This window comes from Parus major, chromosome 2 (assembly GCF_001522545.3).
Source record: "Parus major isolate Abel chromosome 2, Parus_major1.1, whole genome shotgun sequence".
NCBI classification, from domain to species: domain Eukaryota; kingdom Metazoa; phylum Chordata; class Aves; order Passeriformes; family Paridae; genus Parus; species Parus major.
The window spans coordinates 51387616-51397748 of record NC_031769.1 but is presented as its reverse complement, the minus strand read 5'-3'; the positions used below and the strand labels follow the sequence as shown (position 1 = coordinate 51397748).

Sequence of the window (10133 nt, the reverse complement as noted above, 5' to 3'; positions counted from 1 at the left end):
AGGGAGATCATTCTTCCCCTGCACTCAGCACTGGTGAGGCCACACCTGGAGTGGTGTGTCCAGTTCTGGGCCCTCAGTTCAGGAAGGACATTGAGGTGCTTGAGCACGTCCAGAGGAGGCAACGAGGCTGGTGAGGGGCTTGGAACACAAGCCCTATGAGGAACAAGTGAGGGATCTGGAACTGTTTAGGCTGGAGAAACAGAGACTCAGAGGTGACCTTATCACTCTCTACAACTGCCTGAAAGGTGGCTGTAGTCAGGTTGGAGTTGGTCTCTTTTTCCAGGCAGCAAGTGACAGAACGAGAGGACACGGTCTTAAGCTGTGCCAAGGGAAATATAGGTTGGACATTAGGAAAAAGTTCTTCATGGAAAGAGTCATAAAATACTGGAATGGTTTGTCCTGGGAGGTGATGGAGTCACCATTCCTGGATGTGTTTAAAAAAAGACTGGATATGGTACTTGGTGCCATGGTTTACTTGAGGTATTAGGGCATTGGTTGGACTCGATGATCTTGAAGGTCTCTTCCAACCTTGTCATTCTGTGATTCTGTGAAATAAAGAAGGCAGGGGTGGTGTTTATTACCCAATTATAGTTATTTTTACATAGATTTTTGGAGAGGGTCTTTGAAGTTGCCAGCAGCGTCACTGGTCCTAAACCAATGAGATTTAACAAAGTATGTAGAAGCTATGATGCTGTTAATATCCTGGCACAATCCATCCTGTACCCTTCTCCAGCTAGTGGCACCATGTGAACTAAATCATCAAGTCGGTTTATAAATTTTCATGAGTTTTGTATTCATTACATATTCATGTTCAGGAGCTGAAATATATGTTCATCTTTTTTTAGACATGTTTTAAATACAGGTAATTTTTGAGTATCTTTAGCCAAGTAGAATCTTCCACTTTGATTGAAGTTGGACCAATTTGATGGCAGCTTTTTGGGGTCCTTTTGGAGACTTCACGCAACAATAAATCTAGTGATGGTGAATCTGTAAAGACGCAGACAGTTGTAAATAGGAACCAATTTATATGTCATTCTTTTGCTCATTCATTAACCCTGAGCATGAGCCTGAGTATGTCAGGTTCTATCTTGGCACGCTTGAAGGTTCAGGTTTTGGCATGCTCCGAGTGGTACAGTCAAATCAAAACTAGTGGTATTTCAGCCATCTTTTTGGCATATAAAACTACATCTCTTCTTGCAGGAATCACAGTGATGTGAGTAAACCTAGGAACTGGGAGATGCGAGGTTTGCTTTTGCACTGTATTCAGTTGTACACAAATAAAGCACTTCCTAAAACACTTTATGGAACTTCATGGAACCTAATGTGCAGTTGCAGTACTGTGGGAAATATGCTTTTAAAGGTTTTCTGTAACCTTCTTAATGTTGTTTTTCTTTTTACTATTTTATCAGGTTTTAGGTAGGATGCCAAATACCCCCTCTAGTGGCTGATACCTCAGAAAAGGTTTTTGCTTTCTTAGGACAATTTTAACACATGAGTATCTACTTGACCGCTAAAGCACATTGAATTGCAGACTAACTCTTCATGAGAGAGAGGCTGGCCTTTGTGATTCTTGACTGTTGTGGTGCCCATTAAGATGAAAAATACTGAGCTCTAAAGTTAGCAGGGAGTAAGTGTAATTGTTACTCTTCATTCAAAACTTTCTGGTTTTCCCTGCTCTCAAGCAATTTATGACATTTATAGATTTCCAAAAGGTAATGGAGAGGAACCATTGCATTTTTCAGGCCCTACTGAGTGGAAGACTGATGAAATGACAGAGGGGGTAGGGCATGATTTTTAAGATTACAATATTATGCAAAAGTTTATCTACTTCCTAAGTTATCTTAATGTAATTATTAATGAAAAAAAAATTATTATATCACCCTCAATTTATTTTAGAAGGGTGAAGACTTCTTTTCTTCCCTGGCTTAAGGGGTGAGAAAGTCAGCTAAAGAAAGTACACTTGTCTGACTAGCTAAATTCTGTGTGTATATTGTTTTCTTTGAAGAGAGTATGAGGCAGGCCTTCAGTGTTACGAGTTGCTGTCATGCTAGCAATGCAGGCAGAGGGTTTCATCAGCCATGGTAAGCGGTATCTTTATAGTGACTGCAGTGTGTAGTAGGAGTGCTTTCTTCATTTGGGGAATTCTCAAAATAGGTCAGCCTGTTGGAGATCTGGGATGCAGTGACCTTTAGTGGACCGGAAGATAGGTATCATCTATTGGGTTGAGTCCATAAGGATATTAAAAGAACATACTTGTAGCTGGATATGTGTTTTGTTCTAGTGCATATTAATATTACAGTCAACAGCAAGAGCTCTTCTTTCTTAATGGGCTTGCAGGAGTATTCTCATTGAGATTTACTTGAGATTAAAACTAGGCAAGCATATAATTTCTTTTAGGTTTTGTGCTTCAGACTAATTTAACAACAAGAGAAGGAAAAGAAGAAACTTACTGTTTTGTTTATTGTAGGGCATTGTTTTATATAGATATTTCAGTGCAAACTTGAGTTATATTTTCTAGATGTCTGATCTGTATGGGATTTCCTGTAATGAAGAAGAAAGGTTGTAATAATACCTCCTTACCTTGCACTTATTGTCAGTAGGTCTGAGAGTGCTTTACAGAAGAGGGAGGTTTCCATTCTTCTGGAACTGGGACTAAGAGGGAAAAGGGGGCATGATTTTCTTGCCTTGGGTCAACCAGTGAACTTTTGTGAGAAAGTAAGAATACAGCCTAGAAATACAGCTTTCCTGCTTCTGCCCAGCCCAGCTCTGCATTCTTTAGGCTCTCTGAAGAAGAAAGAGCTTGTAAAAGGGACTGCATAATTGGCAGAAAAATGCAAAGCCAGATATAGTAATTGAGAAAATATTTCAGAACATTTTTCTGTAATTGTTCATCATCACTTTCAATCATGTTATTGCAAAAGCTTGAAAACCTCTTCTGAGTTTAACTGCAAAGATTTTAACTGCAAAGCACTTGCCAGTCTATCAGGTGAGGTGGAGAAGCTTCTTCTCTCAGTAGGTGACACAGCAAAAACAAGACGAGCAGTGCAAGCAAGTGAAGGGAAGGGGCTGAGATTCTTGGGCATGTCTCATGGGCTGTCCTGTCATCTACACCTCTTGTGATTAGCTCTGAGCAGTTTTCCCAGAAATGAAGGTATGGATAAGTAGTTCTCCAATTAGTTTTTTAAAAAACGCGAAAAGCACTCAATTTTAAAAAGTATAAGACTCAGCATATGAAACAGCATTTCCTTTGTATGAAATAGGTGTTTTAAGCAGAGTTTCAGTAATTAAGTGTTCAGACACTTAGCTGTGCAGAGACTTTATGCTGGGGGCTTTATTGCTCTGTAGGGAAGCTAGGGGATATGGTTCATTGTCCCCAGTGACCTGGCAGAGTTCAACTTCGTGATGTCTTTAGTGTTTATGCAAATGTTTAGTCAAAAATGGGGTGGAGGATGTTTCATGGTTTTTGAGGTTTTTTTTCCCTTTTTTGAGTTTGTACCATTTTTAGCTTTATTCAGGGTTGTTTTCTCAGACACAGATTGGTAGTGTAGCAATACTGCTGTTTGGTCACCTGGAAAATTAGGATCTGTGAATCATTAGTAGCTCCAAAACATAGCTTGTTCTTCTGAATGGACTTTACTCCGAAGTAATTGACTTGTTGCTTGTTAAATCCCTCTCCCTCTCCCTCTAGAACATAAAAGCCTGAAAGAAATTTTGGGGACATTTTGTGGCTCTCTTTGCTTTAGGCATATGCTAATTAGCCACATACAAGCAGCCTTTTGCTTAAAAAGTAGCAGTCATGAGGCTGCAGTTATGTGCAATTGTTTATTTACCCATCAGAAGTTTCACAAGACATGCTTTAATTCAGTCCAGAGCAGTTCCTGGAAGCTTATTAAAAGTAAGGGTTTAATTTTTAATTTTTTTTTAAGGAGATACTTTTATAAAATAAAAACTGACGTCCTTCATGTCTGTCTCTAATTAATTTTTCAGGTGCCCCTAAGCAGGCTCAGTACTTTCCTGGATAGTTTCAAACTTAGCAGTGTAGGTATATTGAAATGTAATTTGAGTTTCAAACTAAATGAGTCAGAGTGAAGATAGGTCCCAGAGATATGTAGAGAATCTATTTTAGAAGTATTTTTCCTCTTCAGACTAGCAACCAAATCTGAATCACAAAGGGTGACTAGAGGCAAGAGAACAGTACAAAATGGTCATTCTTAGCCATGCACGTACATCACAGAACTTCGGTTTCAATCGGCCACAGTGTGGAATATGTCACATATTAAAACCAGATCTTCAGATTTTTTTCAGTAGTTCTCATGGCTTTATATTACTTTTGTGAGATGATTTTGCTTCAAGTGTGGAGTTGCAGGCTCTGGAAACTAGCCATGTGATGGGTGTCAGGACCACGGCAGACTCCAGGGTTAGCAGAACTGTGTTGAAATAAGTTTTCCTCCTGCTCAGGTATTAATGCTGGAGACAGCATATCTGTTACAACTGCAGTTCTTTATTATCAACCATCTGCTGAATAAAGGTGCTTGTTTGGCAGCTTAACACAGCATCTGACCATATATCAATGTAACTATATCAACTTCAGCTTTGGCAGTCAGCTGGAAAATCGTAATTTAATTGGTGAAGCTGCATATAAAAGTAAAACAATGCAGGTGTATTGTGTACTGGCATTTAAAAGCCACGAAGAAAAGCCCTCTGGCTGTTTCCAAAGTACAGTGGTGCCAGTCAGGATGAGAGATCGTTTTCTGATGGCAAACCACTATGACAGTTGGTGCCTTGAAGTTGTAACTCACTCAGCAGAGCCGGTGTGCCTGTCAGAAGGCTGTGACCTGGGTTGTGATAGCCAGAGATGGGTGGGAGAGAGGAAGAGGTGCTGGTGAGGGTAGGTATTTTAGCCGATAACAAACAGCTCTCAAGGAGGATGTGCATGGTTGCTCTATTACTTCTAGGTGCTGCTGTTTTCCTCTGAAATGTGAGGACTGTAAATGGTCTTGACAGGTTTTTGAGAAAATTTTTGATTCTCATTTTATGTTCAATTAATGTTTTGAAGAGAAGTGATAAAGAGTGTTGGGAGTTACCTTTCTGACTGTCTTTTTCTTGCAGAAGACTACTTTTCTCTCTAGGTTGCAGTAAAAGCAGAGCAAAATTAATCCATCATGCTAACTGAATTCAAACAATAATTTTTTTTTTGCCTTTTTATTTAAGATCTTCAATTGGGAACCTGTGCCGGATCTCCTTCCAGGCAATACTTCAGCATATACAGAAGTTAAAGTGAGTTACTGGTTTCCTGCAGAAAATAAGGTATTTATGCCTTTGAATAGGCTGCTAAATTTTTAAATAACAACACTAACAGAATCCACTCTGTTCAGCTTCTTCTTTCTATGCTCTGGGCAGATGTTTCATGCTAAGGGTAGACAATGAGAGCAAGATGTGGTGGAACAGGATGTAGCATGTCCAAACACCCTGGGTCTGGGTGTTTGAAATCAGAAAGTTAGGGCTGAGAGAAACCTCAGATTTTCAACTTGATGATTTTACAGTGACTGCTGTTGTCTATTTGTTATTTCCCTGTTTCCCTTCTGTTGAGGAAGGTTCTGCAACCCTCATCTCAGGGCTCTGCTGCAGTAAGAGAGAAAATATTTTGTATGATGTCTAAACAACAAATCCATTTGAAGGGAGCTCTGGAAAACTTCCTCAGTCTGTTACCAAAAATCAGTGAAAATAAAAACTCCTTAATGCCAGTGTAGCATTAAGAAGCCGGAATTCCTTATTTGGCCAGAGGCATGAGGGGATATCTCCTCCAAAAATCATGCATGCTGAATACAGAAAAGGTCTTTTTTATATACTATATTTTGCATATATATTCATTGATTTTCCCAGAATAAACATACATATGATGATAATTTCCCAGAAATCATTAACATATTTTACCTTCCCTTTACATATATGTTCTTTTGTTCTGGGGTCTCTTTGGTGGTCCCTGGTGGTTGGTGACCCCAAAGTCGTACCTGACTTTTATTTCAGAATGGGTATTATGCAGTCCATAGGCCATTTTTTTTTTGAAGAATAAGCATTGTGTTAACTCACCAGGTGCAGGCAGTTTTTCATCTGGCAACAAGTCCAGACAGGTTTTTTCTTAGGTGAAAAGATCAGGCTGAATCCAACAGCCTGAAAGAGGCAAGACTTGCATAGCCCTGATCAATATTTGGGCTTAAAATGTATTCCCAGCACAAGCAAGCAGGGCACACATACACACCATGTATATGTGTATATATACATATATGTGTGTGTATGCATGTGAACATGTCCAGACACACAGATCACAGACAGAACATTCAAAGAAACACAGCACCAGCAGTCTCATCCTGCTCACCTCTCTGAGCAGAGTGAAGGTCTGCTAGGAAGGATGTGTATGTATGTTCTTATGTACGAGGGGGATCCCTCCAGCAGCCAGGCTCAGACACCCATAGTTCAACTGCTGAGAATGCAAAAGTGAACTAACCTCGACAATATTTTCAGATTAAATACTTACCTGTGAAGTTTCTGCTACTCTTAATATGCATGTGGCACTTGAAGCAGTACACTTAAAAACACCAGGCTAAGATAGCTTCAGGAAAGCCTCCTGCATCAGTGTTATGCTGTTACTTATGACTTTAACTACAAAATGTTTTGATTTTTGGTGTAAGTCACTCATTTGTATTTGTGGCAATGAGAGATTGAAAACTGCAGGGAAAATGCAGGAGGCTTACTGAAATTCTTTATAGATCACAGAAGAAGGTGCTTGTACTCATTCTGTAATGTGTAGACATGCCATGAGAAATTTTCTTGAAGGGGAGATAATTTCTAAGTTCTGCCTTTTAGCTTGCTTCTGCACTACTTTGCATGGCCTTAGTGATGTTGCACAAAACAGAGGTTAGCCTCACTTCCCTCAGGCTTATCTCAGTGAGTGTTAGCAGTTTTGAGATTTAGGGTCCCACTTGTGATTGCGCTGGGGAGGAACACTGTTGCTGGGTGACAGATTTAATTGGACTTACTCCATTGTTTGATTTGCTCCTAAATATTCCTGATTTGCTGCTAAATTTTGCAAGAATATTTGGGTATAGACCACTTCTTTTTTCTTTTCTTTCTTTTTTTTTTTTTTTTAATTACTGCAGGATACCCTAGCTCTAATGCAGGAAATACGCAGCAGAAGCACAGAAAGCTCAAGAGCAGAGGGGTGATAGTACAATGATATATTGGTGTAGAATAAATGATCCTCTTCAGCTATTTGCCTTTCTCAGCTCTTCCTCTGTGTCATGCAGGGCTCATCTCCCTTGGTAAGGAGCCTCTTGTGCTGGCTGTCAGTGGGGAAGAGCTCCCACCCAGTCGGTGACAGCCAGCATCCCCCTTGTCCCAGTTCAGAGGGGACCTGTGGAGAGACTGGCAGGGCTGCCTGCAAACTGACCAGGGTGGGTGCTGCTGTGATGTGGGAGGCATTCCTAAGTCATAGCATGTGAGCATGACAGACATCTCCTAATCTTTTCATCATCTCTCTTTGCTTTCATACAGCCAATTAGGAAAGGGTGGAGAAAGTGCTTTTGGACACTGGCCAATATACTGTTGTGTAACTTAAGAGTATGACTTTTTTTCATTATAACAGGAACCAAAGTTGAGAAGCCTTGAAAATGCCTCTGAAATATTTTTTGTTAAAGCTTTAACAGAAATCACTGATTTTAAGAAAACAGCATGAAAGGCAGAGCAGTTTGTGATTTTGGTTTCCTACTTCATAATTTTTGTACTTGAAAGATTATTGTAGCTGTTATCCTCTTGATAGAAGGTTTGATATGTCTGAAAGAACTAGTAAATTTTTATATATTCATCTGGACTCTCAGATGAGAATTCTCTATTCTGCTCTTACCTGGTTTGTAACAGCTCTGAAAAACACCTAATTTACTTTTTTCCCTGAGCAGCTGCAGGTTTTGGTGTGTGAGCAAAATAAGGGCAATAAAAAGCCGCAGCAGGGATGCAAACATAGCAGTTTTTCTCTTAGCTACGTGTGTAAGTGAAGGTTCCAGAACATACATTTAGTAGCTGTATATTAGCCACCAGACCCTTGACCTGGACCAAATGGCTGGTTGCTATGGCAACAGGTTGCACAGTAACAGGTTTTGTTCTTAGGTTGAAATCATCTTGCTTCTCTTAAATGTTAGTTTTGAGGAGGTCAGATGTTCATCAGAAGAAACTAGGAAATTGTTTTTTCAAAGGAGAGGCAAAAATATTGATGTTCAGCTACCTGAGCATCTGCAGAAAGACATTCTTTGTTCCCTGGAGAAGGCAGACAGCTCTCCTACTTTCTCCACTTAATTGAAGCAGAGGTCTGCAGCTAATCTGAAAAGGGGGAAAAAAAAAAAAAGTAGTTCTTGGAAACAACATGACTGTAGGAGGTGTAGGAGGTTCAGGGGAATTTGTTTGCTGTATGACTCCAGCTCCGAATCTTGCTGAAGGCAGTGGGAAAATATTAACAGCTTAACACTGCACTAACCTTGAAAATTTCTGGACCTAAAGTAAGCTCCTGATCAGCTCTTTTCAAGCTTGACTTGTGAGAGACTGGAAACACTGATGTCTCGAGACATTATGGGCTGCATCTGTGTGGAGGAAGGGGCAGGTCAGGCCTTGCTCTGGCGAGACAATGCCCTGCCCTGTACACCCCCACCCCAGAGCCTGTATCCCAGCCTGGCAGCAGCTGCCAATCCCTGGCACACCAGAGACAATGCTCCATGCCTGCCTCTGGAGCCCCTAGCTCAGCTCCTGAGTGGCCAAATAACTGGAGGTCCCAGCTGGGAGTAGGGTCCAGGAAGACCAAGGGGTATTTAAGGCCAAAGACAAGGCAGTCAGATGTCTTGACTGTACCTCCTCTTGGAATGTCTGTCTGGACACTGCTGGAACCCAGAAGCTGGTAGCTGTATTTGTTCTTTTCTATATATTTTCTTTTTTTTCTTTCTTTCTTGCTCTCTCTTCTAATTCCCTCTTCTTCAATTTTTGAGTAACTCAAAATTGAACTGTCTTAGAGTTTGCAAGTTGAGTGGGCCAAGTTAATGCTTTGAAAAGTGCTTTCTGTTGGTTGCATGTTGCACTAAACTTGCCAAATTTCTCTGATATTTTAAAGTTGCCAGTAAAATCTTTTTTGTTGTTTTGACCTCTTGAAAATATCTTCTCAGTATTTTTCCTGTGCATCTAACTCAAGAGTACATGAGCAACTGTAAGCCCTTTTCAAAGTTTTCTTGATCAATGTTGTCTGGAGCCTTACGATACTAAAAAAAGTTCTTGCTGTGACAGTGATCAAACATTGTGGCAGGGGCATGGGAGGTTGTAGGATTGCCAGCCATGGGGGCAGTCAGAACTCAGCATGGCCCTGGTGCAGCTGAATGGGGTTTGGATTGGGTGACCTCCTGGGGCTCCTTTCAGCTGAGGTCATTCTGCAAGTCTGGCTCTTTTTGGCCAAAGAGAAAAGCAAATGCGATGGAGAGCCCAGACCAGGACTCTGCCTGTGGGTGGTACTGAAAATGAGTTTTTTTGTTACATTGTCTTCCTTCCTTCAGTCTCTCTCAGCCCTAAACACTTCTTTTCCCTTGTGAATAGTGTCACCATGCCATACCTCAAATACTTGTTAATAAAATGTCACTGTAATTCCCCTAGAGAACTCTGATATACCAGTAATTTCTTTTCTTACACTAAACATGCTGCTCTGTGTTTTACCTTTGTATCTTTTTGGCGTAATATGAAGTGAGTGGCATTCATCACCATAGGCAGGAGCTAAAAGGAAAACAAAATACAGACATGGCATGTGATTGGAGAGGAGATCTTTTTTCCTTTGTGCCAGCAGCTGTCAACCTCTTTCACTGCCAGAACAGTCACTTAGGGCTTTGCTGCTGCACTGTGATCCTGTCAGACAAGAGGCACAAGGAGGAGTTAAGTGAGGTTGTCCATTTACCCATCTCAGTCTCAGAAAGATGTGAAGGGCTGCAGCCAAGTAGTTGTAAACAATCTAAAGAGCTCACTCAAGTGAAGGGATTGGCAGTTGCAGGAAGACTGAAAAAGAAGAAACAGAGATTGAAGCAGAGATACTTTCCTGAGATGAAATGAACAAAAAA

At 40.6% G+C, this 10133-nt stretch overlaps 1 protein-coding gene across 3 annotated transcripts in view; it reads left to right on the top strand.

Moving 5' to 3' along the window:
* Positions 1 to 10133, top strand: part of BLVRA (biliverdin reductase A) — a 32158-nt gene that overhangs the window by 8113 nt on the left and 13912 nt on the right. The window contains exon 2 of one of the 3 annotated variants that reach the window (XM_015618515.3): positions 5212 to 5277. The exons of 1 other annotated variant lie outside the window; for it this stretch is intronic. The gene's annotated coding sequence lies outside the window, so the exon portion shown is untranslated. Of the gene's footprint in view, positions 1 to 5211; positions 5308 to 10133 lie in introns of all 3 variants that reach the window. One more of the 3 variants, XM_015618513.3, reaches the window with a different exon arrangement.